At 42.9% G+C, this 26318-nt stretch overlaps 1 protein-coding gene across 1 annotated transcript in view; it reads left to right on the forward strand.

Moving 5' to 3' along the window:
- EPSTI1 (epithelial stromal interaction 1) overlaps window positions 1-25769 on the forward strand; it is a 121357-nt gene extending 95588 nt beyond the window's left edge. The window contains exon 12 of the mRNA XM_075422350.1: window positions 25695-25769. The gene's annotated coding sequence lies outside the window, so the exon portion shown is untranslated. The remainder of the gene's footprint in view (window positions 1-25694) is intronic.
- The last annotated feature ends 549 nt before the right edge of the window (window positions 25770-26318 follow it).

Below are 26318 nucleotides of genomic sequence, written 5' to 3' on the forward strand. Positions count from 1 at the left end.
TATATTTTCCCTGGACAGTAAATGAACTGTGCAGACCACTACAGTTTCTAGAGTTAACATCCTCTAGAGATGAGTCTGATCTTGACTTCAGCAGGAGTTGATCTCAGTCGGGCTTCGATGTATGGATGATACAGTGTTAAACTGCAGAGTCCTGGAGGCCAGGAGACACAGTCTTCCCACCTGTGTAGTTCATTGTATTCAGGCCCCACTGAATAATGCCGTCACCTTTACAATTTATTCCACTGTATATAAAAAACTAACAGCACCACTTTAGTGCCAATTAACTTGGCTCTATGCTCTCCTTGCCTGTGGAGTATTTTGGCTTCTAAAAATAATATGTGGTAGCTGGGGAAAACCAAATTCTTCAGGTTATTGCAACCAGACTGTCTAGACTGCCTGATAAGGTGGAGGTTGTTCTGAGATGGCCTCATAATCTTTTTAACACTATTTATTTCAGTGATTGCTTTGGTGGTAGATATGGCCAAAGTTATACTCATCTCAGATTTCAGGGGTTTTTTAAGGGATGAAAAAGAGTGCAGATTTCCCTCCCGGAACAATTGCTCTATAAATATTAGTCTTCTCAGTTCAGTAAAGCCTGGAGTATGAAAAAGTTTTGAACACTTTCTGCCTAAACAAAAGAGTGTGATGCCAGTTCTAAGCAGCAACATCAGGAATGTCAAGTGATTATTTAAAATTCAGGGCTTGACCTGGCTGGTCCTCTGTATACACAAGTGAATGTGAATTCCACTCATGGAGGCTTTAAAGGATCAGGTTTGTAGTTTGTAGAGCACTAAAAAGCCAGTGCTCATTTTCAAAATGTCACTGCACTTGTGGTCATCAACACAACAATTCAGCACTGCTTAGGCCATTGTGTTTCACTTGACTCCGAGCTAAATGTCATGTTGTTCCTGAAGAGAAACTGCCCTCTGGTGTGTGAGAAATATGGCCTTCATTCTGTGAGTGGCAAAGTATTCTGAGCTTCTGAGCATCTGTTCATGGCCACATCTCGTTGCGGCGGAGCTTGTGTCCCTTCAGAAAAGGCGTCCTTTTAGCGCCATTTGTACCATGCCAGAGAGGAAGGTGGAACAGTGCAGAGCAACAGGGATCCACTTGTCCCCCTTGGAGTTTGCATATAAACTAGGTTTGTACATACAGATTATGCAACTAGCAGTAATTTACTACTGGCTGAATCTAGATGGTATCCTGTTCTATATAAGGATTGCAGTCAGTGGTCAGGTGCTTGTTTTATTTTTCCTGTGGATATGCCACTGCAACAGATAATTCTAGTTAATTCTTTCTTCTCTTTTTACTCTCTGGTGTCCTTATGTTCTTCTGCTGAAGGCACTTGAGAGAGAAGCACAGAATATACAAACTGTGTTCCAGTCTTTGCCTCAACGGTCATATGTGATTTGAAGGAAGTCTCCGTGATTCACATGTACAAAAGAGCTCAGGTGCTTGACGTGGAAATTAAAGCAGCATCTAGGGTCACAGCTTAGTTCTCAACACTTCCTCAGGTGCACAAACAAACAGGCAATACATTTTCCAAGGAACCTTAAACTCTGTTTCTGCATGTGATCTGCGCTGCCATGATGTCACCCAGCTAAGCATAACGACATTTATTTGAAACCATGGTCTGAAGAGGAGGAAAGCCCCTGAAGGTGACACCTCTTCTCTCCAGTCATTCCAGTATTCCAAGAGGAGTGCGACCTGCACAGGAGTCAGATATGCAAGATGGGTTTCTGGGACCTGCTCACCTTAGCAGCTTCAGTCTGTGTTCCAGGAAAACATCCTAAACACCAGTCCATAAGCTGTTCTGTGACAAAAACATTCTGCTCTCCAGTGCATGAAACAAGGAAATTTGAAAAAAATAGTGGAGTTCCACTGAGTCAGGAGAGTGAACATAGAGTCATAGATAGGGAGGGACCTTCAGAAACTCTCTAGTTCGTCCACCTAACCTAAGGAACGATCATTTATACCTTCTGCTTGTCTAATTACTAATGCTCCTCCTGGAAAGAGACTGCCATACCTCCGTATGTAATCTGTGCCAGTGCTTCTCAGTGCATAGATTTAGAAGGCTTTTGCTGTTTTTCTCGCTTGTGCTATCCATTGTGGGAAGAGGGAACAGATTGTTCTCTTCTCTGTATGAGTATTTGTGGTCAGTTTTCATCTCCCTAATGAGTCTTTAATCCCATGTCTTTTAATCTTACCAACAGATCATACTTTCAAAATCTCTTTCTTCTAGACTGACTCCAGCTTGTCTTTCGGATACCCAGAACTAAACAGAGCACTTCAGCTGAGCTCTTACAAAAAGTGGAAAATAACAGTATGTCTTGCAAGCTTTTTCTCTGCGTGTAAAACCCGATCTGGTGTCTGCCATTTTTGCAACAGAAAAATTATGTTGGGTTCAGCTTAGGATGCCCTATGGTATGCATGTGCATTAGTATTTCAGCTGTTACAAAAGCACTTTTGAAGTGATTGACCTTATCCCCATGTAACACATTTTATTTTGCATTACAGGGCAGTCTTGAAGTGCGTGACCTGCTTTCCTTTAGAATGAAACTAAACCAAAAGATGCTGCTCAGGAGTGCACTTACTGTTTTCTGATACTGGATGGTCAGTCCACAAGACCGGACTAGAGCTAGATTGAAGTTAACCCTCTAAAAGCCCTCAGTCCTAGCTCTTTCACTCTACAAACTTGCTGCCATTGCCAGCCCTGCTTGGCTATCCCTGCAGGGTACAGAAGTACCCCGCAACCTTCAGAACCTGTCTTGAAGAAGAGTGCCTCACTGGTTGTACTGTATACCACATATGTATTGGCTACTTTTCCCTTGGTGTCATTTATCCACTTTGAATTTTGACATTTTCATTTCTCTCCTTAAATTCTACATCTGTCCTCCAATGCATTTTCTGTCCTTCTTGTATTCAGGACATCTGCATATTTAATATTTAATATTTTCTCTTCCATCATCCAGATCATTAATTAAAATATTTAGTAGAGTGAGATGCAAGACAGATCCCTCTGGCACACCACTCAGTACCTCCTTCCATCTTAACAGTAAACTACAGATGATATTCTTAGCATATGATTATCTGGTCAATTTTGTCCCACAATATAGAAGTTTTGCCATGGCCATTTACATGTAGATTTTTTCATAAGAATGTCATATGAGACAGAGTTAAGATCAAAATATGTGAAATTAACTGCCTTGTCTCTATCTACAAGATCTTGTCATAAACTGAAGTTGAATTGGTTTAATGCAGTCTGGTTATGATAAATTCCAGTGGGCTATTATTTATTTTGTTGCTATCCTTCAGGTACCTACATACAGTTTAGTCAACTATTTCTTCTCGATTTTTTCTAGAAACTGATGTTGATTGATCTTTTCCCTCTTTAAGAATAACCACTATGCTCACCATTTTTCATGTCTTCTGGTACCTTATTTGACCTCTATGATTCTCAAAGGCTTCATTTTGTACTACAAAATAAAACAGACCATGGAGCACACTGTGGCCCCGAGGCCAGGTGGCACAGCACAATTCATCTCCACATGGCAAACCTTTCCCCTCACCCATTAGAAAACTGCGTTCACATTCAAACTATCCCTCACTCAGGTTATTCCCCATCTGTGTCCAGAAAGTGCCTGGGAAAATAGTAGGACAAAAAGACAAAAATATGCCAGAGAGTTTTTAGCAATAAACACTTTGGGTGATGTTAGGACAGCATGTTCGTCTATAACCTGCCTCTGCTCTAGTTGTGACTATAAACATAGCCAAAAAAATGATCACTGAACAGTCTGAGATGGCCTAAACCAGTTTAGTTGTGATGGTGATGACAACGATACTCGGCTCAGTAGTTAGGATGCAAGATCCATTTTGTTCACAGAAGAACTGCAGTAGCAGTATGAGGAGTGGGAGAAGATGCTTTTTCAAAAATGCAGATAGAAAACTGCCAGTTTGTGCCAATTTAGTTTCGTTTAGGAATCTAACTAATTCCTTGCTCTGCACGCACTCCATAATGAACATTTCCTTTCTGTTCATTATATCTACTTTTGCTTTCTTTGGGTTGGTTAGTTACTTGCCCTTATTTTCAAACGTCCTTGTTATTGTGATTCTGTAATACTCTGCTACCCATTTCAACCCAGGCCTTCTTTTTAATTATCATATTGTTACATTATGCAAGAATCATTATTCGGTCCTGTCTTAAAGACAGAACCTCTAGCTGCTACATAATGCATGCACTGATTCAATGCATTTCTAATGCCAAGAATTTCGCTCCTTTTCCATTGTTCATATAGCCAGAAATATTCTGTGGAAAAACTAAAAATAAATCTTTAGCCGGTAGAATGTGGTTCGTAATGTCTCTTGATATCGGCATTATCTCAGATTTAGCTCAGCTCACTTTGTATGAGAGATAGACAGAGATTCAGCTCTAATTTAATATCTCTGAGATTGATCTGAGCTGTTTGCAGTTTCAGTCACACGTAATAAGGTGAAGGTACAGTGTCTGACTGTCTGGCTGAGCATTTATGCTGTGCTTATCATAGTAACACATGCTTTGAAAAAAAATACTCTGAAAAGCCAGCAAAAATTAATAATGATCTTCCAGTATTATTAACCTAACCTATTCCTTTGTGCTTGACACCATTACTTTTCATTCCTTTCATGTTGTGCTTCCCCATTCTGCAATCTTGAAAACTGTTGGATTAAGCTTTTTTCCAATATTGAATGGGAAGCTGTGACAGATGCCTTTCTGACAGAGAGCGGTGGTGGACTGTGATCCTGATGGAGGCTGGAGCGTGGAGGGGGGCTAAAGCTCACGTGGTTGCACCATGGGTTTTGGGACTGGAAGGGAAAACACCACAGGAGTCACTGCTAATAGAAGCAGGAGGGAGAGATGGATGGGTACCTACAGCTGCAGTGCTAAATCTCTCCCTTGTGAGTTCTTATCAAAGATAATTCAAAAAGGAGTAACTTCTGAAATACCTCGGTGACACAATTCAGCCCAACGCTGCAGTCCCTGAATTAGCTCCAGAAGCCGTATAATTACGTTGCCCTGTCATTCTGCCCAGGCTTCTTAGTCTTCTTGAGAGGCAGATCTAATTACTCTGGGCACAGCACCAGCCTAATGCAGCCACAGCTCTTCTGGGACCAAGCCAGGGTGTGTGCTGACTCTCTGTTGGACTGCATGGTCAGAACAAAGCCTGTTCGGTGGTAGCTCCAAATTGTCCTCCCGATACCTTGTGGCACACAGCAGGTGTGTCTTATAGCCAGTCTGCCAAAGTAGACCCCAAACCCAGATGCAATGGGTGGCAGAGTTCTGAAATCAATGACCAGGGGGTATATGGTCTCCCCTTGATCTCCTTGCTGCAGAGCAAGAACCAATGGTGGATGTCAGGTTAAACCTGTTGGCCACATACCAGTCCAGAGGTAGTTTCAAAGGAAAGAACAAAGCCCTAACAGACTCCTAAAGAACGGACTGCAGTATTAACAGGAGTATCCAAAGCTATCTTTTATTCAAATACTGCTCCTGATGCAAAGCAGCATGAGATCAACACAGTGAGTGCTGCAAACAGAATACCAGCTCCATTTTTAGGGTGTTTGTGTTCCAGAAGAATAATCCTCTGTATTAAGAGAAGGACTTTTTTTTTTTTTTCTGAGTTGTTTGGAAACTTGAGTTTGCTGGAACTGCTTTGCATCACTGTAGCTTAATTAGTACGTGAAAAACTGTCTAGATTCCCAGATTCACACTATGGAACTTGTATTTCTAATGAAGAAGGCCACTGGTCCTGTCAGCTCACTTTGCGATTATAATCTGGTACAACAGTAGTGCTACTTCATTTAAGTGAGGTACTGTGGATCATTTCAGTATCATCAGACCCAGCAGGGCTTACAAAGACCAACACAGTGAAAACAGCAGGCGTTTCTGGTGACCCCAAGCAGCCACTGGACCAGACTGATAAATGACATGGAGTTGCCTAACTGAGTGATTGTGATGTTTTTAATCACTGATGTAAGAAGTTGAACCCTGCCAGCTGTGGACTGGAGGCACCCTGCTTTTGTGGGTGCAAAACGTGGCATGAGATTGAATAAACATTAATTAAACTTTTCAATATACAATGACAGTATCAACATCACTCTTTTGGAGAGCTGCCTGTTCAGCTAGACCAGCCTGAATACCCTGCTGTTGCTTATATGCTCAGCAGTATCATTAATATCACTGGGTGTACTAGTGTCTGCCTTTCAGCAGCATGATTTGGTTCCATCCTCACCAGGAGCCTCAAAGAAACCAAGAGGATCAAGTATAAAGAAAAGCATTCTAGCATGAAAGCCTAAGAATCTAATCTATCCTGAACAAGAAGTTCACAATTCTACATTAAACGTCTCATCTGCTCCTTAGATTCCATTCAGACACACGTTTAAAGTACAAGAAAAATCTGAAGATAGCCTTATACTGTCTCCAGGACATGGACTGATTGTTCATTTCTGTTTGTACAATGTTTGGCACAACAGGACTCTGACTCCAAGAATTTGGGACACCCGGGAGGGCAGAAGACTGATAGCAGTGGACTGTCTGAAGCTGGGGGATAGTTAACTGCTGGAGTAGTTCCACAGTTCTTCATTCTCCATCAGATCTGGTAAACTGTGCTGAACTCAGTGGAAACTCCTCCTGGGGAATCTTGACTCATCTGCGTGGCTATGGTGCTCTCCATCAAGCCCTGACACATTTATGGCTAAATGGACTTCGCTGCAGTAGTGGTCTGCTGCTGTTTTCCATTCCATAAAACAAACCGTGCAATTTACTGTTTTCTCTTCTCCTTTCCAATTTTTGTATTCTAAAAGAACAATAAGCACATATATTGCTTTTATGAGGGAAAGTTCTGAGAACCTGGCGACTTGCCTGGTCTCCTCATTTGTTTGTGTTGGGGAACAGGCAGGATATTTTGCCACAGCAAAGAAGTGAATAGAGTTCTGTTCCTCTGAAATCAGCTGCTGGGGAGTACAGGACACAGCCACAGTGTGCTGAGGTCTTCGGGAAGGACACAGGATAATAAATCACCTCATTACTTCTTGTTTCTCATTACAGCCAGTATCAGAAGGAATGTGTCTAATCTCTTTACTGTGTGGTACTGCGTCGGTGTGGGTGTGGGAAGGGTGAACATGGTTTAGTCCCCATTCTGGTGGCTTTATTCTAACATCCCCTACTTGGAGCAGATTCTGAAACCCTCTTGGCACTGGGGAGAGAGTGTGGATCCTAGATGGATTTCAAAGGGACAAAGAACAGAAACTGAGCCTCAGGAGTGTGGGCAATGGTCGGGGAGGAGGTGGCAGATGGCAAAAATGGAATGGAATTTTGTGCCTCCTGGTTCGGGGCCAGTCCCCGTATGTGTCACAAAAGCCACTCTGGGGCTGCCTAACTAGCCACAGGATTACTATGCATATCTGCTAGGGCCCTGCTTCTCATGGTCTTGTCTCCAATACCAGCTCATCTGTTCTTCCCCCTTGACACAACACCAGGCTCTGTGACTGGGTTTTAGCAAGGTCGATGGGGTTTATAATTTCTATGTGCCTCTCCTTCCTCAGCTCTCTCAGACAAGCCCTCCTACCTGTCTCCCAGTTTCTAGTGCCCCTTTCTTTCAGCATGGTTCCTGTGCTTCATGTAAAAAACCAAGAGCAGGCTGAGGGACCTTCTCTTAGTGCTTGATGTGTCAGTGGTATCCATGCAGTGAGGTGTGTTGTACAACTCCACTCAGTGGACATGGTCTTAGATTACAGGTCCCCAGGAGTAACCCCTTAAACTCCATTGATTCCAGTGGGATTATGAGTAGACTAACATCCTGCCTGCCCTAAGGAGGCCTGGATGAATCCAAATGCTCATGGGCAGAGTGGGCAGAAGCTTCCTGGTGAAGGACTTCTGTTTACCTGTTTATTTTTAGTATGTGGCTGAATTAGGAGTTTCCTTCTCACATGAGTTACCTGTCCCTTGAGTAGTCCCACTGGAACTGTTTGCATCAACATTTTTATTCTGCTGTAAGAAAGAAGATCTCCATCTGCCTCTTACTTGAGGACTGGTAGGTCTGCCTGTATTAGACATCCAGGACAGGACTATGACTAGCTCTACTTGGCTGTCTCCAAAGGAGAGCCTGTGCAACACTACTTTTAACTCTGACAGCATCACCACCTTCATCCTCACATGAATTCTCCCCTCTTTTCCAAAGCAGGTAGAAGTGGAGATGGTTTGAGAAGGTGAGGTGTGTTTCGTAGTTACTGGCCTCTACAGCTGAGCTATCTCAGGGGTATCGACTCACAGTCAAAACTACAGGAGGATTTTCCTGTTCTCCAAAGCCAGGAAATAGACCACTTGCATGTTGGATGAGCGTTAATCAGATGGACAATGGTGGAACTGTCATGTTTCCCTTCCTCCAGATATACCCACAGTGGCCTGATAAAGGCTTATCTGTACCAAAGTCCAGTATAAAGGCCTGAAGAAGCTTCAGATGAAGTAATCCAAGTGCCAGTAATAGCTTAGCTATGACACCTTGGAGTTCCTTAGAGCCAGCTCTTTACCCCTCCTTTTTTAATAACCCCCATAACTAAAAAAGGAAAGAAAGCATTTCCAGCTTCACTCACTCAAGGAACAGGTGTTGCCACTGACGGGCTGAACAAAACTGTTGCAACCAAAACCTGTGAGTCATCTGGTTCATCCCCTTTAGCTCAGAATTAGTTTCAAGAATGCATTCATTAGCTCTTTCACAGTACAGCAAGCTTATCCTCCTGTAAAAGGGAGCAGCTGGGATAAAAAAAGGTATCTCTCTCTTAGTGCAAAAAGCAGAAGAGGTCTGCAAGGCAAGGACATGATTTTCTGTAATGCATGAGAGATGTCTTGCACAATGTAAGTGCTACTGGAAATATCTTTATAGTATGAGAATCTCAATATTTATAGAGGTGTTAATAAATACTGTAAGTTATATAGTAGGATAACGTTTTAGAATGCAGACTTTGACCTTCCTAGGTAGATCTGTTTTTTCTTCCTCATTTTCATACTGGGAATGTTACATCAGCCTGTGGGTGGTGTTGCATAACTGATTAGATTGTGTAGGTCAATGTCATCAGGAAAAAAGGTCAAACAGCGTATCTTTGGTCATCTGAATGGCTCATTTGCTAGCTTGTCTCAGGCAGATGTCTCCAAGACAAGGCTGCTGTAGAGGGCCTTGTGCAAGGCAGTGAGGACACTGTCCACTCTACCTAGCCTAAGGTTCAGAGGCTGGGTCCCTGGCCCTTTTCTATTTTGGCAACATAGAGATGGATCATATTCAGACTGTCTGCCATAGCACCTAAGCTAGGCAGAGATGATGCCTGTTAAGACATCCTTCATTGTCGGAAGAGCAGTGAATGACTCGGAGGGGTTGCAGACAGGGCTGCCACACCCTTTCCAACCAGCAGAGGTAAGAACTCACTGGATGTGAGTAAGGATGTCAGGATCTAGCCGTAATGCCCAAAGTTAGTATCTGTCATAGGCAGTCTCAATGTGCAGCCTACTCCAGGTAGTCAAAGTCCAACAACTGGTTACTAAGTCAGACTCCTAATTTTAAGACCTGAATGCCTTTAAACACCCATCTCCTGCATGTCTGTCTTTACAACATGGTCAACACCAGGCCCTGACCTTGAGGGGGGGAGCTGTGCAGTCTCAAGTCTGTGGTCAAGTAAGATGATGTGCATACATGTGATCTACCAGACATGGTAGGAGACCCACTGGTAACATCTGTTGTAGAACAGGCTGTGCAGGTGACCAAAGGTCTGCGCTGTGCCTTTGTTGTAATACCTAAGGTTGAAACCACAGATCATCCTGGACCCCACAGTACTATTTCTGCTTTTAAAGTGATGTCCAGATCAAACATCCAAATCTCTGATGTATCCATTTGGTCTGAAGACTTAAAAATTACCTCCTCTCATTTTTGCTAAAATCGCAAAACTGCATGTAATGTTTATGCTATACTAATGTGTTATGCAGCAGCAAGTTGAACAATAATTTCTTTAATGTGTGTAGTTTTTGTCCATGCTTTTTATTCTACTGCATTCTCTTATTCTTTTAAAACGTCCCTTTTATAATCAGATCCTATGATAACTTTGATAAATTCAAGGAGGCCAGGTTTATATGTTCTGCATCTTAAATCATCCATTTTCTCATTTTCTGAGTGCTTAGAGAGAACTAAAGAGTTCCCTTCACATTTACTCAAATTGTTATGAGTTTTTAAGATGTTCTTTAAAAAAATGAAAGAAGCATTTTCTAAAATAAAATTAAATTATTTCCTGCTGCTTCTGCTGGATTGAAATTGTTTTTTTGTTGAAACATATTATCCTGTTTAATTACTTAGTTCCAATGCACATTACTAGTGTTCATACGAATACGATGGTTTATTACTGCAATGCTGGTGCCAGAAATGTGTAAACCACTGTGACAGGATAGGGAGTAAGGTCTCATGGATCAGATCAATACACTTAGCTCTGCCATCAGCTCTTCGAGGAAATTTTAGCCATGAGATATTTACTGAATAATTCTGGAAACTAGCAGCATGGATTCGTATGAGATGTTTATGCAGTGCTCCTCCATGCTATGGAGATCTGAGAGCTTGTTTCATTTTTGTACACTGTCTAGGGTACCATTTTTGAGCTTCTTCACATAGCAGCATCTTCCCTAATTATCAGTCTGCACCTCGTCCTAATGACTTTGGGGCTACACTGAGACTTTTCACTCAAAACCAAGGGACTAGGAAGAAATTTAAAGCGATGCTCCTTAGCAGCTTGAGAACTCCTTTTTTACACAGCTGGGAAGCTCTGTGCCATCAAACCTCACCAGATGCATGACATTTCCTACTCTGTGGCTGGTATATCAGAAGGGACGGAGCCATGTTCCCACCCTGCAGCACCAAGTCCTACACCTTCCCGCAGATTTTCTGTCCCTAGACAAGACATTACTTTCTCTCCTTAATCATCCCCTCAGGGACCAAGAATTACCTGTGAAGTATATCTGATATTAGTATTTCATGAGGTCGTACAGTGGTAGAAAAATACTTTCATGTCTTCAAAGTGGCCTTGGAGACTGTATCTGGAGACTCCCAGAATGCTGCTCATTGAACTGGATTTCACTGAGGAGCAGTTTCAAAGAGCATTTTAACACCTAAATCTATTTATGTGACAGTAAAGAGATTAAACTACAAAATATAATCTGGTCATATCCACATGTCTCCTCCCACGTGCAGCTGGCTCTTACTGTAGCTCTAGGTAAATACAATATTACCTTTTGACCACCTTGTGTGAAACTTGGTGTAAACCTATCCTGTGATACATTATATAAACTTCTATTCTGTGTCACTGACGAGAGAATCCGAGTACGGTTGTTTGGTTGCCATGGCTGCCAAGAGATGGCTAAACTGCAGTGGCAAAAGGATTTTTATTTACATCCACCCACACAGTACGTTGTTTGGTATCCTGGCCCAATGCATATTTGCAGAAGACAAATTTACTTTGCTGGGATTTTGTAGGTGTGTTTGGCAGTGGGGGAGAGGGATCATACTCACCTCTGCATGACCCTCTGCTCCTGAAATAGAAGTGACCTGAGACCTTCAGGACACAAAATCGTTTTTCTCTCCAAGTGGTGATTTTGGACACAAAATGAAGCAGAAACGGAGAGCGTCAGCGGCAAGTGTGGCTCGGTGGGGAGCCGGGCATCAGATCCAACCATATGGTCTGGTGGTGAGGGAGACAAGGGAGATACTTTTTAAGACAGGCAACTGGTCACAAGTGGCATTCCCCAGGGCTCAGTTTTGGGTCTGGTCTTGTTTAACATCTTTATCAATGATCTGGATGAGGGGATTGAGTGTTCCCTCAGGAGGTTTGCAGATGACACCAAGTTGGGTGGGAGTGTCGATCTGCTTGAGGGTAGGAAGGCTCTGGAGAGGGTTCTGAACAGACTGGATCGATGGGCCAAGGCCAACTGTAGGAGTTTCAACAAGGCCAAATGCCGGGTCCTGCACTTGGGTCACAACAACCCCATGCAATGTTACAGGCTTGGGGAAGAGTGGTTGGAAAGCTGCCCAGTAGAAAAGGACCTGGGGTGCTCATCAACAGCCAGCTGAACATGAGCCAGAAGTGAGCCCAGGTGGCCAAGAAGGCCAATGGCATCCTGGCTTGTATCAGGAATAGTGTGGCCAGCAGGGAGGTGATTGTCCCCCTGTACTCAGCACTGGTGAGGCTGCACCTGGAGTACTGTGTTCGGTTTTGGGCTCCTCACTACAAGAACGACGTTGGATGCTGGAGCATGTCCAGAGAAGGGCAACGAGGCTGGTGAGGGGTCTAGAGAACAAGTCTTGTGAGGAGCAGCCGAGGGAACTGGGGCTGTTTAGTCTGCATAAGAGGAGGATGAGGGGGGAGCATATTGCTCTCTACAACCTCCTGAAAGGAGATTGTAGTGAGGCAGGTGTTGGTCTCTTCTCCCAACTCACTAGCAATAGGACGAGAGGCGATGGCCTCAAGCTACATCAGGGGAGGTTCAGACTGTATATTAGGAAAAACTGCTTTACTGAAAGAGACGTCATGCATTGGAACAGGCTGCCGAGGGAGGCGGTGGAGTCCCCATCCCTGGAGGTCTTCAAAAAATGTGTGGATATGGCACTTTGGGATATGGTTTAGCAGGCATGGTGGTGTTGGGGTGACGGTTGGACTTGATGACCTTAGAGGTCTTTTCCAACCTATGATTCTGTGATTCTATGGTGGTGAGGGAGACAAGGGAGATGCTTTTTACAATAATGTTGGACCAGGAGCAAGTTCTTCACAGATGCGAAGTCCCCTTGTGTGGGAGGACAGACAGACAGCGCCAAGCCAGGTCCTGCCAGCAGGCCACCAACCCCAGCTTGGTGAGAGACCTCTGCCCCAAGTACGGTTGGAGCAGGTCTGGCCACACGGTCCCTGCAAGACATGTCATCCCGCCAGGCTTTGTGAAGAGGGAAAACTGCGGCTTGCAGAGATGTGATTGCTGCAAACCACTTACTGGATGGAGTTTTTGAGGCAGGTGGAAGGCGTGTTGCCAGGAGACAGGAGGTGAAAGGAGCCCTTCTGCTGCTGTGATTTATTAGATGGTTGGGTTAATGTGGGCACTGCACCTTGCTAGATGGTCATTGTAAGATTTAATTAATAGTTAGGCCATCTAAATCTTTGCAGATGGGTGTTTTTTAAACTTGAATAAATGAATAAATATAGCTTTGAGACTTGAGCCCAACTCGGCATTTCCAAGAGCAACTCAGAGCTGGCAGGATAGCTTCCATTTTTGATTAGTGATAAATCTAATTGCGAAGGAATGGCTGACTTTCAGAGCCAGGACTGTATTACAAGCCATCTGAGGGTAGGAATCAGGCTAAATGAGCCTGATATAATGATTTATTTACAGCAACTTTGATACTTTTAGTAATCCATTATAATTGTATAGATAGAGACCTCATTATCCCTTCACATATCTGTGATCCCTTCAAGTGCTGGGGAGTTGCAGAGCAAGCCTGTAGAGAGGGGAGCGCTCAGAAGGCTTCATCCTGCAAGGGGCTGAGCAGGCTGCACCCCCTTACCAGGCAGAACAGGGTATTCAGTTCTTCGCACAGTTTCCCCCTGTGAGTTATTCAAGTTGGTAGAATTTAACTGAATTTGTTTTGTTTAGGGTCTAATAAGGAAAGGTAGCTAATTTCTGTCAGATAATTAGAATAAACATCTAATTGAATCAAAGTCAATGTAAGTAAATATTTTTGTTACGTTGTTAGCACGTTGTTTGAGTGTACTCCTGCACGTGTTCTTAGCTAGCTTAGTTTGGGGGAGGGAGGTGTTTTTAGCAGCAACAAAATTAATTAAACTTGTAAGAATTTCTTTATTGATTTGGAAAGTTTTATTTTTCAATTTAAAACAGATAGGTCTCATTTTTGACTCAAGCCTACACAATTTTTGAGAGAAATGGGGGGTGTATTGTACTAGCATATCACACCCTATTTTGCCTTCTAAACTAAGATTACAGTTCCCAAGCCAAAGGTTTTCCGTGGAAAAAATGAGCTTTTTCTTAGTTGAAAATCCAGTTTACCTCTGAAAAACAACCTAAATGGAACTTTTTTAACCAGCTGTAGTTGGGCCAGCTCATTCTGGAGAAAAAGTACCAGCTAGTGCAACCGTTAGGTATGTTTCTCTCCTAGTTCAAGAACAGCAGCCAAAAAGGACATCAGCAGTGCTGTCTTTGTACTGCTTAAGCCCAGCGTGCTTCTGCCAGGATCATCTGTGCCCCATCCTCTGTTTTGTCTCTTCCTCTGGGAGACAGTCCATTGAGGGCACACACTAAACCTGAAAGAAGGTTTGAAACCTCACCAAAGAGTAGGATTCCTTTGCTTCATCCCCATCCTCGTGGCTTTTCAAGACAATTATGTAGGCTGATGTGTTTTTTAAGGGATCCAAGCACAGGGTAAGATCACTGGTGCCCTGTCTAAGGCTGGAGAAGTGGAATGAAGTCTTAATTGTTCCTTGCTTGTTTCAGGTAGAAACCCATTTTTGGAGTTGTTGTTAAAGGGATAAAAGCTCCTCAAAGAATGGAGCAGCCGAACAGCCAGTTAGCATATCTGTCTATCTGCCGAGCCTAAGTAGACATACTGAAACACACTGAAGACTCTGAAATGGGAGCAAATAAACTGAAGTACTACTGCCACAGCTAGAGCTGACTGGGAGAGCAAAAATACTGGTTTCATTCAAGTCATTTTCCTTCAAATCAAAAATAAAACTGGTCAGCAAAAACCCAGGAAGTTAGAGTGGAGCATTTCAGATGTGGGCCATACAGTGATGCTCTTCATCCCACATTAAAGTCTGGGAATCTGGCAAAGCATTCTGGCTTTGGACACATTACTACATCAGGTGCCTTTAAAAATCCCAGCCGAAATCATTGCCATGGACAGATGGGAACAGTTTTATGCTGCCTTTTGTAAGCTGTTTCTGGACTGTTCCCGTCACAGATCTGTCTTTTCCCCTATCACTCACATCAACACACAGTTCAGAAAAAGCAACATGGATTTCTTTTTGGTTTTTTTTTTTAAGCTAGGATATGTTTTAATGCTTTAACGTGGATGTAGGGAACAAGAATACACCATGTGCACCTGGTAGGATTTAATCTACATTAATTCCTGGATGTTGATAGGACAAAGGGGAATAATACAGGTTAATAACACTTTAATATTATATCCCCCAGCGACAGAGCAAGACTCCAACAGAAAGTGATAGTCAGAGAGAAGCTAGAAGTTGTCTTTTCCTGTGATCTTTGTGTCTGTACAATCCATTTGATTCACACCCAGCTGAACCCTTTTGAGCTGAGATGCTCTTTCCAGCTGACTGTTCTGGGGGATGTCTCATAAGCATGGTCCAGGAATGACAGGTAAAAACCTAACTTCTTCTTGGGTAATGTGACCTAGATGACAGGTGGGGAAAATGAAAATAAACGTGTTGTTGGATGAATACACTTGCAGTTGATTGCTGCTGCCCCAGTGGGTGGCAAGGCCACATACCCTTGAAAGTGCTGAATTGCTTGTGCAGGAGAAGCCTCCTGCAATACATAAACCACAAACACAGCAGTACTGGTCAAAGCAGCAGAACGTTGTAAAACTGACTGGCCTTTGCCAAGTCTGAATGATGGAGTCTGAAGGTACCATTCACGATTAAGGAGCTGGAGATGCTGAGCCTTCTGTTGGCAGTCAGCATCTCCTGGTGACATGGAGCTGCTCCTGCTGGGATTACTGAGAGCAGCAGCGATCCTGGCTGATGTATCAGGGTTAGGGGCTCTGCCAGGAGAAGAAAACTGTTTGGCTGCATTCAGCACCTCTCTCTTTCAGTGCTCTGTAGATGAAAATCTCATCCCAGAAATCTGATGTTGTTTTTTTTCTGAAATAATTATTAGTTGTCTGGGAACTAATCATCCCCAGGTGATACTAAAACCTTTGATATTTGTTGAACTCATGCTACACTTGGGAATGCTATGGCATATCTCCAGGAGCTGCTGCTGGTTATGCTCTTTCAGCAAAAGGCTGCAACCCTATTTTAATGGTGCCACAAAGCCCAGGATTCCCAGCTTTAAAGGAGCTGCAGAGACAAAAGACATAATGGCTGACTGAAGACCACGGCTACCAAGCAAGTTGATGGACAAGACCAATAGCTCATTGGTACACGTACTCTCTAGCTGTCTGCATTTAACACTTCTGTGGTTAGTGCCTGCAGAAAGGGACATTCTCTCAGTGAAGAAACCCACATAAAAAGCAAGAAGGATATTGTCTATACCTGTTGCTGTGGTCATAATCACTGCTGAGACGGCACAGTTCAATAGCCAGAAGCTTCCCGAGGTCCTCCTAGCCTCTTTGTGTGTGTGTTGTGACTGCACATCCAGCAAACCTCTCCTCATAAGCCCCTCCAACCCCAGCTTTATCCTTCAGGCTCTGATTGCTCTAGGTTACTGATGTGCATGTAATAACGCCAGCAGGCACCCAGTGAGCTCTGCTGCTGGAGGCTGGGCTCATATCGGTGATGCAGTGTTTCCCTCCTATTTTTGCTCTCGTACAGCTTCATGGTGCTGCAGAGATAGGGTTTCTGCACTTGCTTCAGGACCCGTCAGAGAAAGGCTGCACATAGCAATTTGTGAACAATAGGACTGAATTTGCATCTGATTCAAATGTAATTTCATGTGGCTTTGAAAGGGTTTGTTCTTTTTTTTTTTCCTTCTCCCACTGTTTTCTTGCAGAGGAATTTTAGTAAATGAAGCAGAGAATAAAAACAAGGAAGAAAACTACAGAGTGAGGGTTATATTGGAACATTTTAACCATTTAACACCACTAAGAGCATATTTCCATGATGCAGCACAACCCCCTTTGTTATCTCCAAAAGAATTGATTACTTTTTGCTGGCAGACAGCAACAGCCTGAAAAATGGCATCTCAAAGTCTCAACGTGTAGAGTCATGCCAGTGCAGCTCTTCACCTGCTGGGGACTAAGAGCCCAAGGATGGGGCCAGGAAGAAAGAAGCACTAAAGTATTTTTGCCATTTTTTATTAATGTCAGTAAAGCTGAGAGTTCCTTAAATTCAGTTGTTGACTCCTACGGGTGAACACAGTAATGACTGAGGCTTTGCTAGCTTACACTAGTTGGGAATAGAAGCTTGGGAAGTGTACACCAGGTTTATAAATATTCTGTTACTCTTGAACACCTCAGTGTAAATGGGAAAGATGCAAAAGGAGTAGAAGGATATTGAATTACACCAATAAAACCCTCCATCTGGAAAAGCCCAAAGAATGTGTAGAGATTGCTTGGAGTCAGAAATTAGTTCATTAAAAGATGCACCAGAAGTAATGAGATAAGATAATGAAGGGATGAGCATTTTTGCCTCCTCGAAAAAAAAAAGCTAAGTAAGTGGGGGAGGGAAGAAAGACTTGTAGAAAGGGCAGGGGCCAGCCCTGCTCCATTAGAGAAACAAAGCCCTTTTGGACCTAAAGAATCACAGTAGCTCCATGAGATCCCCACTGGAGTCCTTCCCCAATCACATCCACTGCGTGGGCAAAGACTCAGAAACACGCAGTGCTCCTGTGTCCCCTTCCCTCAAAGCTCTATCATCTGCCTTTTCTCTCCATCTTGCACTCGGCTTTTCAGCCATCTTGAGACTCACTGTGCTGCAGCCAGCAGGCTGAGATGTTATGAGCCATCCAGAGCTGCCCAGACTGGGAAAGATCTGTAAAAAAAAGAGACAGAGAATGAGCTGACCAGGCCACACAGTTAACTGGGGAAGGGAGCCAGCAACCAGAGCGATAGCTGTTGTGGCTGACCTGCCAGCCCAGAGCATCCATCTGTGACTGACCATCTGCCTTGGATCCTGCAAGCACCAACAAAACACCATGTTTTTCCCCAGTTCTGCTATCCTTTCTCTCTTCCTTCCTCTTATGTCTGTCCTGGCCACAAACTGGGAAAGCAGCATCTCAGAGAAGAACAGAAGTAACTGTAGCCTCTCGTTTGCTGGTATTGCTTGACCAGGCAGTGATACCCATACACTAGCACGCAGAGCTGCGCAGGGTTACTTCAACAGGTAACCTCCTTCCCCACAGGGAGCTGAAGTGTGGGGAAGCACCAGCTACTTACACAGCATCTGGTAGGACAGATTATTAGGACATGGCAGGACACAGGTCAAACATGATGACACATGACAGATGAAAGGAAAGGTGGAGTTCTTACTTAAAAAAAAACAGGCAAAGCTGCTCATTTTGAGCTTTGTATCACTGAATACTGACATTTTAAATTGTATTAGATTATTTTGTTTGGAAATAAAGGCAGCATGAACATAGGAGTTAATGATGAGGAGAGCAGAACAGCTTCATTTTGAGCAGGAATATAAATAAAGGTGAAGCCAAAGACGGCAGGAAAGACAGAGACAAAGCAGAGTCCATTTAACATGAGGTGATCCTACCTGATTTCAGCCCAGTGTGTATTCAAAGCTTCTCGTGGCACTTATCAAATACTGCCCACTGAGAAAGACTCTGATGAGCATTTGTCCCCTATTTCTTTGCTAGTGAAACTGCCCCTAATGGCTACAGGAGAGCACGTTGCTGCTTAATGCACAAAGCCTGCTGTGTTTGCCTACACAGCCGCCCAAGTTGGTAGCATTAAATTTACGGCGCTGTGCTTTGAGTTACCTTGCAGAATGAAAGACTTCATATATAAAACAAACTCTATTCGGCTCTGACTCACTCTCGCTTTTCCGCAGGAGATAGTATTAATATTAAATTCTATTTCTCCCCTGGAACAGTATCATTTCCATTCTGTTGACAAATATCCTAGCAACACAGGGGTAGAGGAAGAGGAGACAGAAAGTGTGACAGAGAGATCTGGGAACTGATCTAAGTGTTTTGCACAACCTCAGCCATTGCACTGCTGTTACTTTTGGATGACCACATCTTTGCTGTTTTGCAATGCATCTGACCACTCTGATTCTCCCTGTGAAACCCCTGCCCAGCCTTCAAAAACCATCTCTGCGTGGACGCATAGGGCTGCTGAGAGCTGGAGTGCAAATGAGTAGCATCATGCATCCTAACATCAGGCAGAGGTTTTGGGAAGCAGAACATGTCCATGCTGTGAGAACCAGACAGCAAACAGACATCTTCATGAAGGCAGAAAGAACAGACCCAGGAAAATCCTGTGAAAATGTTCTGTGATTCAAACAAGCCAGTTTCAGCTGTGCTAATAAGGCAGAGACGGAAAGTTTCATTTAAGTCCTAATGAAATGGAATTACAGTGTCCCACTGACTTTCAGGGGTGGGGTTGTGGGCTGTGAATTCTGCTGAAAATCTTGAAAATCTAAAAATCCCATTTTTAGATGTGATCCCTGAACCCTTGCTACTTTCTGTACCAATTTACGACATAGTAGCAAATGAGTGAGGGAGACAGTAATTTTTCACTAAGTATTGCAAGATAGTCACAGAAATCAAATTTTTAATTCACTCTCTGAAACCCTACTGCTGAGAATTAATTCCATCAAGTCAGGAGAAAGATGCAGACAGCATGGCTCGCGCATTTGCATGAATATTTGGAATACGGCTGTTCACAAAGAGCCAGCAAGCCAAGGATTGTTTGTCAAAAGTGTGCAGTGAATAGTACCAGGTAATGAATGCATTTGGGATGATCACGGTTAATTCACAGATTATTCAAGAACAAAACAAAAAGAGGTGGTGAAACGTGTCAGCACCTGTAGGAATTATGCATCTAGCTGGAGCACAGAGACTGCAGTTTCGCAAGTGGCAAGCTTTCGGAAATGACATCTTTTACAAATATTTTGTGGTGAGACGGAAGAGTGGGTAGAAAACTCTGGTCACTTATTTCCCCTTGTTCTGCAGGATTAGCACAATAATCCTCATCCGCTGCTGCTCATTTCAAAAGACAGAGAATGGAGCTTGCATTGAATTACGTGGAAGACAAAGCAGCTTTCTGAAGTCAAGTGCAGTTTTGCAGTCGGTACATAAATAAGCTAATCTAGAAAGAGTTTCCTGGTGTGATTTTAGATCTCAGTCCCCTGCACTGTCACTACGAGGCGTCTGCCATGCCTGGGGACATGCCCTAGTGCAGGCTTCCAAGAGAGTGTTCCAAAAAGCTGAAGGACACTTAGACCTCAGTGATCACCAAGCAATCTCTTGAAAACCACCCGCACTGCCCATCTTAGGGAAGACCTGGATTCCAGTCTGGGGTGTATATAAAAAGTATATCCTCACCAAAATATATCCCACCCCTAATTAAGAGTCAAGAGTAATTTTAAGAAACAAATTCTCTGGGCTCAGTGGTGTATTTGTAGCCTGTATTTGTACAGAGGAAGAACAGAGGTCATTTCAGCCCCTTTACAAAATATTCGGATTTTGAAGAAGTGCAGCAGTGAAAATGTGCACTATGCATCAGTGCTTTTTTGAGGGACTGGGGAAGTTATTTGTTGTACACAAGGATGTTTGAACAGGACTTAAGAAATGGGTAGGAGCCTATGTAAATTTAATAGAGCTTGCAAAGCTTCTCAGCAATGTCCCATAACATTATTTTACCAGCCAACCTCAATACTGGCATTATGTGAAAATCCTCTCCCGAAGGGACAGTTTATGCAAAGTCTATGTTAGGTGTTGCCTTCCAGCTGACACAGGGATAAGCAGGCACCTATCCAAACCACAGCACAAAAAAAATTTACACAAATTAAATCTCCACGTGCACACCTGTCTAGCCTCAGAAAACAACTTTACAGTGCTGGCTGAAATGCTGGGGTGACGGCTGTGTCACATATTGCCTCCCATTCTGAGGCAGGAATTTGCCCTCCAGACCCATATGATTTCTCAATGAATTGTTCAGATTAAGAGCCTGATACGTAAAACAAGGTACACAAAGGTATTGGTAAGACCAGATCCCACCCACCTCTGTTTGAGGAAAAGCACTCATACAACAAAAGCTCTCGGGTATAATACTGGAAGTGTTCTCATTTTCCTGAACAAAGAACCATGCTGGCAAAAGCTGGCATAATATAAATACCTCAAGGACAAAGATTTCTCTCCCTAAGTAGAAGAGGAGGAAGGGATAAAAGGGAAGAAGAGCACACATCCATAAAACTGGTATCTATATATTTTTTACCGCATCTTTTCTTAGATCACTCTCAGTTTATTAGTAAGGTGATGGGCTTTAATATTCCTTGCATATTTTTAATACCTCTACATACCTGTTATGCATATGTGTATTTGAGTCTATGTATGTGCACACATGTATATATCTATGCATTTATACATACACATCCATAAGCGTGTTATATGTAGAAACACATTCATACATACCTACATCTTTCTGTCCTATAGAGGCCTCACTTCCATTTGTATCTGTTCCTTATGCTTTTTCTATCCCTTTACTGGTGTAGGCGTAAGCTTTCCACACAATTTCAACATCTTTTATGCAACTGTCAATCCACAGCCACTCCGATGATTGAAATCAAATCACTCTGGGGGTTTCTCATGGCACAGTGAAGATCAAAATATGGGCAAACTGGGATTGTTTCTGCCTCTGTTGCCAGCACAGACCCACTTTGTAGTTACCAAGGCAGAAAAACTGAGGGTTTTTTTAATAAATGTGAAATGAATTTAATGTTATCTTAACCTTTTCAGAAAAGTACTGAGGAGAGAGCAGAGGTTAGAGACACTCTGCCTGTGACCTTGCCCCAGCACAAGCTTCTCTCTTGCAAAGCTCTGCAAACTGTCGTTAGGTCCTATGATTTATCTGTCCATACTAGATCCTGTGGTTTATCTCAGCCTATCTCTCAAACCCAGAAGCCAAGCAATTTCCATGACAGGGACTCCCTGCATGAGGATGGATTGCTTTAAGGGTCACAGGGGATGCCAAGAGAAGGTGGAGACTTCCCCTGCGTGTTGTTGAAGCTGTATGTGAGGAGAAACACATGACAGCCAGCCAAGGCAGAGCCAGTTGTGCAATCAGCTTGGCTTGACTAGCCTTTGGTGGCATGACACTGTATCAGGGTAGAGAAACCATGACCGCTGCGTTGCACCCTTGCCCTGTCTTAGAGGACAAAGATTATGCAACATGCTGGCCATTCTGTTGCAGAGCCACCAGCAGCCCCATAGCCGACCCCATAGCTTGGGATGGTCTGAGACCCCAAAGCACTCAGAGCTGAAATTGTAATGCTGTGAATCTCCTTTCAGGAAGCAGAAAAGAGAGAATGGGAGCAGAAGAATATTTATCGTACCTTCCCCCTCCTTTTTCGTCTGGACTCGTGCCAAGCACATCTGGCCAAAGAGAGGGGAAATGTGGTTTCCATAAGATGAAACTTTGAATGGATACAAGCAGTTTCTAAGGAGACCTGCTCTATAATTGTAGAGGAAATTACAAGCTGAATCATCTGTGGTTTGGGGAGAGAAATCAATGATATTTTGTAAGTTGAACCCAACTGTGCTGACTATTTACCAAGAAGAAAACTGGAAAGAAATCAATTCCAAGGAGTTTCAGCAAAAATCCTTCTTCATTCAGGCCTGACAGATCTGTTTTGTCCTCGTTCTCCAAAGCAACGTGATGCACCAGCCTGAAATCCCTATTACTACCTCAGAGACAGGCTATTCCCAGCGAAGACTAATACACTACCCTCCAGACCTGCCGAGCCACTTGCTGCTAAGCCTTGGGAATGCACAAAGGCCCACACACCTTTCAGGGCTGGCCTGCCAAACCTGCTGCTGTCTCTCCAGAGGGCAGACCCAAAGCAGAATCCACAAACTGTGACGCATCACATCGTGCATGGAAATGGATTGCTGAAGCACAGCTGCACCCACTGGACCCTGTAAAGACAGCAGCAAGATAATTCTGCTTGTAACCTAAATGGCATCTGACTCCTTAATCAGTGCTCTTCATATACTGCCGATTTACACCTTTTAACTCTTTTTCTCTGGAAGACGAGGGAAAAAAGATGAGACCCTGAGTATCATCCTTGACAGTAACAGGACAGAAAACTCGGGGGCTATAGTTGAAGGGCTTCTCCCTCTGCTACCCACATGATACACAGCATGACGGCTATTGGGCTGGACCTTTCTCTGTGATTTATCAAACCCCTTGTGAATAGTGAATCCTTTTTCAGCCTCACTGGAGATACTTGGGAAAAGACATCCTAACTTCACCTTGCTACCTGCTCAGATTATATCCGGTGAGCCCTGTAACTTGAAGCCCTGTACCAAAAATACTTGCTGTATCTTTCAGAAGCCAAACACAAGTGCTTCCATAAATATTTGCCTTGGGGTGCCATATTCCTCTTGAGCCATGTCTACAAGAGTGTATGAAATTTAAATGCCTCAGGATGGTGAAGAGAAGAGTTTTCCCATGAGCCAAAACAACTGTATGATGAGTGCTCTTGCTTCAAGGTGTGGATAAAAGAGTATCCTTCCCTGCCAAATGCAAAGGCAAAATCTTGAGGACCCAGTCTGTTTGAAGAGGCTCAGAGTGGAGAGCTGTCCATGTCTGTTCCATTCCCAGCCTATCTGGGGACACAGGAAAGCACAGTAAATAGCACCCTTTTGGGCAATTTCTTCTAATTTCTCCATTTCTGCTCACCTGCCTTCTTATACTTCTTCTTTGCACTGTAAGGTTCTTTTTGCCTGAATTTAGCTGTCAAAAAAAGTGGAGAGACTTAGGCTGTGCTGTTCATTACGGCCCTCCAGTGACAGCTGCTTCATCCTACCTCCCCTCAATGCCTTTCTCACACTGGATATATGGCGGTCTGGAGATACCTCCTGTTCTCTACTGGCTGTACGGAAAGCTCATGTAATTGCTTACACTACAGGCCCAACAATGACAGAGAAGCTGCTTGGATCCCACTGTTCAGGTTTTTGCACTTTTTTTGAGCTATCCTTCTCTCTGTTTCTCTCTTTTTCCATCTGTGATTTCCCTCCCTTTGAAAATGGAAGCTTTCCATGGATTTCCGCTTCTTGGACTTTCTTTTATGGCGCTGTCCCTTTCCAATCCCCAATCATTTCTTCCACATTTTTCTTCTTGTTATTATTCTTATTCACAAAGCTCTAGCCATTTCACATCTCCGATGTTTAACCCTCTCTACTGTGAAGAAAACCTGCTGGACTGAAAGAGCAGGAAATCACATAACTGGCATCGCCAGTTTCCTTCGTAAACTTGCTCAGGGACAGAAGAAAACCCGGTTCTGGATGAGGGGAACTTACCAACAGGCAAGTGTTCCATGGCTAGAAATGAAAACCAACATCAACTGAAAGAACTCTATGACTCAACTGATCAAAACATTCTACTATTAAAAAAAATAAATAGTTTCCCTTTGTCACCATAGGAATTATTTTCAGTCTCAACAAAACCAAGGAGTTATCAAAAAACTTCTTTTTTTATCTTTCAGTGTTTTTGTCAGGTGGGAATAGGGGAAGATGGGAGTTTTAGGGGGAAAAAAGTTGATGTGATAAACTCTGATCAAAATCACATTCCATTTATATCACCTAAAGAAGGAAAGTTGAGGTATAAATTTCAAAGCAGAAGCTGGACAGTGGATAATAAGTTTTCTATTTAATCTGTCTTTGGCAGAATGTCAGGTCACTAGACTAGACTTGGTGTTATAAAAAGCTTGCATGAATATTTTCTTTCAGACTCTTTCAATGAATTAATTCAGCACGTCTTCCTACTTCCAAGTATTCCAGCCAATGAATCTACTGGAGCTATTGCTGATATGGTGAATTTAGAATTAGCATTATAGAATAGTAAAAGCAAGTGAATTTCAGATTTTTAAATGCATGTTGGAAGTAGAATCGTGATTCTGTAACTTTTAGCCATGTAACAGGGCACAACAATGACCTGCGTGCCCATCCTGAACATTTCAAATTCTGAATGTCACCTACCTGCAATGAATTACTCATGAGTCCTATAGTCTGTTCTGAATAACAAATACAGTCAAGAAAATTACAATTTATTTGAGGACAATTCATGAGGAGAGGATGAGGTGAAATTAATCTAATATGGAATTAAAAATGAATTATTCATGCAGCTCTACAGGACAATAATATCCCTACAAGCAATACTGTATCGACATCCATGTGGAAGAGAGCCCTCATTCAGTCCTTCTTCCATCCCAGCAAATATAAGCGTACCAAACTGCTTTCAGAATTTAATAGCAACCTGCGGTTTCTGTTAAGCTTCTGGAGTTATTTTTTTGCCTGCAGAGGTCATTTTTGAAATGGAGTGAAGGATCTCTGACAACCTTCATCCAGAGGCCTCTGTTATCCCTTTTCAGAGCTGTTGGAAGACTAGTTAACAACCTGTTTAACATAAAAATTTACCTGACCCTGAATGTTGGAGTTAGACAAACCTGGGATGACTTATGATTCGCATAGTTTACCTTGCTCTTGAACCTCTGCTATCCCTGTGGGATGAGTATTTCCAGGATTAGCTAGAGAAAACATCATCTTATTAAAATGCTGCCCAAAGCTTCAATGTACATACTGCAGAAACACAAATTAAAAGGAAATCGGATTTCCAGGGGCTGAGCTGAGATTGAATGATTTCATGACAGGAGTGAAATAGTTCCCTTTTCACATCTTCTTGGTTTCCTTCGTGGTCTCTTTTTGTCTTTTTTTCCAGGTAAGAGTGAATGGGACAGCTCTCCCTGCTGCAAGATGCTACTGTTCATCTGTATTTGCAAGCCAAAACTGATGCACCCTTAACCTGTCACTGAACCACTGATGAAACCTGACTGACTGCTGCGGGACTTGGAATAGAGTTCAGCTGCAGTCCGTTAGTGCAGAAAAATCTTTTGCATGGAAAAATCAAGATCTTAAACTAAAAAAGAAGAGCTATTACAGATTTTCTGTTCTGTTGGCATTATTGTGGCAATGTTCTTGTAGACTATGTTTAAAATGGTGCTATAAAAATAAATTCTGATTAGATTTGAATGCTTGATGAAATCAGCATACCATTTAGATTTTCCACAGGGTGTTCAAGAATATTCATAAGAGTTCTTTAATTATTAAATAATTACAAATCACTCATTAAAACATTATTCATTTCACCATTTAATCATGCCAAGTCACACATTTTAAACCCTAGAATTTTTCCTTTCTTAGTGCCAGATAGATCCAAGGAAAGTTAATTGAATGTTTTTAATATTTAAGTAGTTAAATGGCTAGTTCAATAAACTGCAATAGAGCCATAAGATGAGGCCCAGATCACAGGGAGAACTCATGAGCATATCATTGGGCCTGGGAA

Source organism: Opisthocomus hoazin, chromosome 1 (assembly GCF_030867145.1).
Source record: "Opisthocomus hoazin isolate bOpiHoa1 chromosome 1, bOpiHoa1.hap1, whole genome shotgun sequence".
Taxonomy (NCBI): Eukaryota; Metazoa; Chordata; class Aves; order Opisthocomiformes; family Opisthocomidae; genus Opisthocomus; species Opisthocomus hoazin.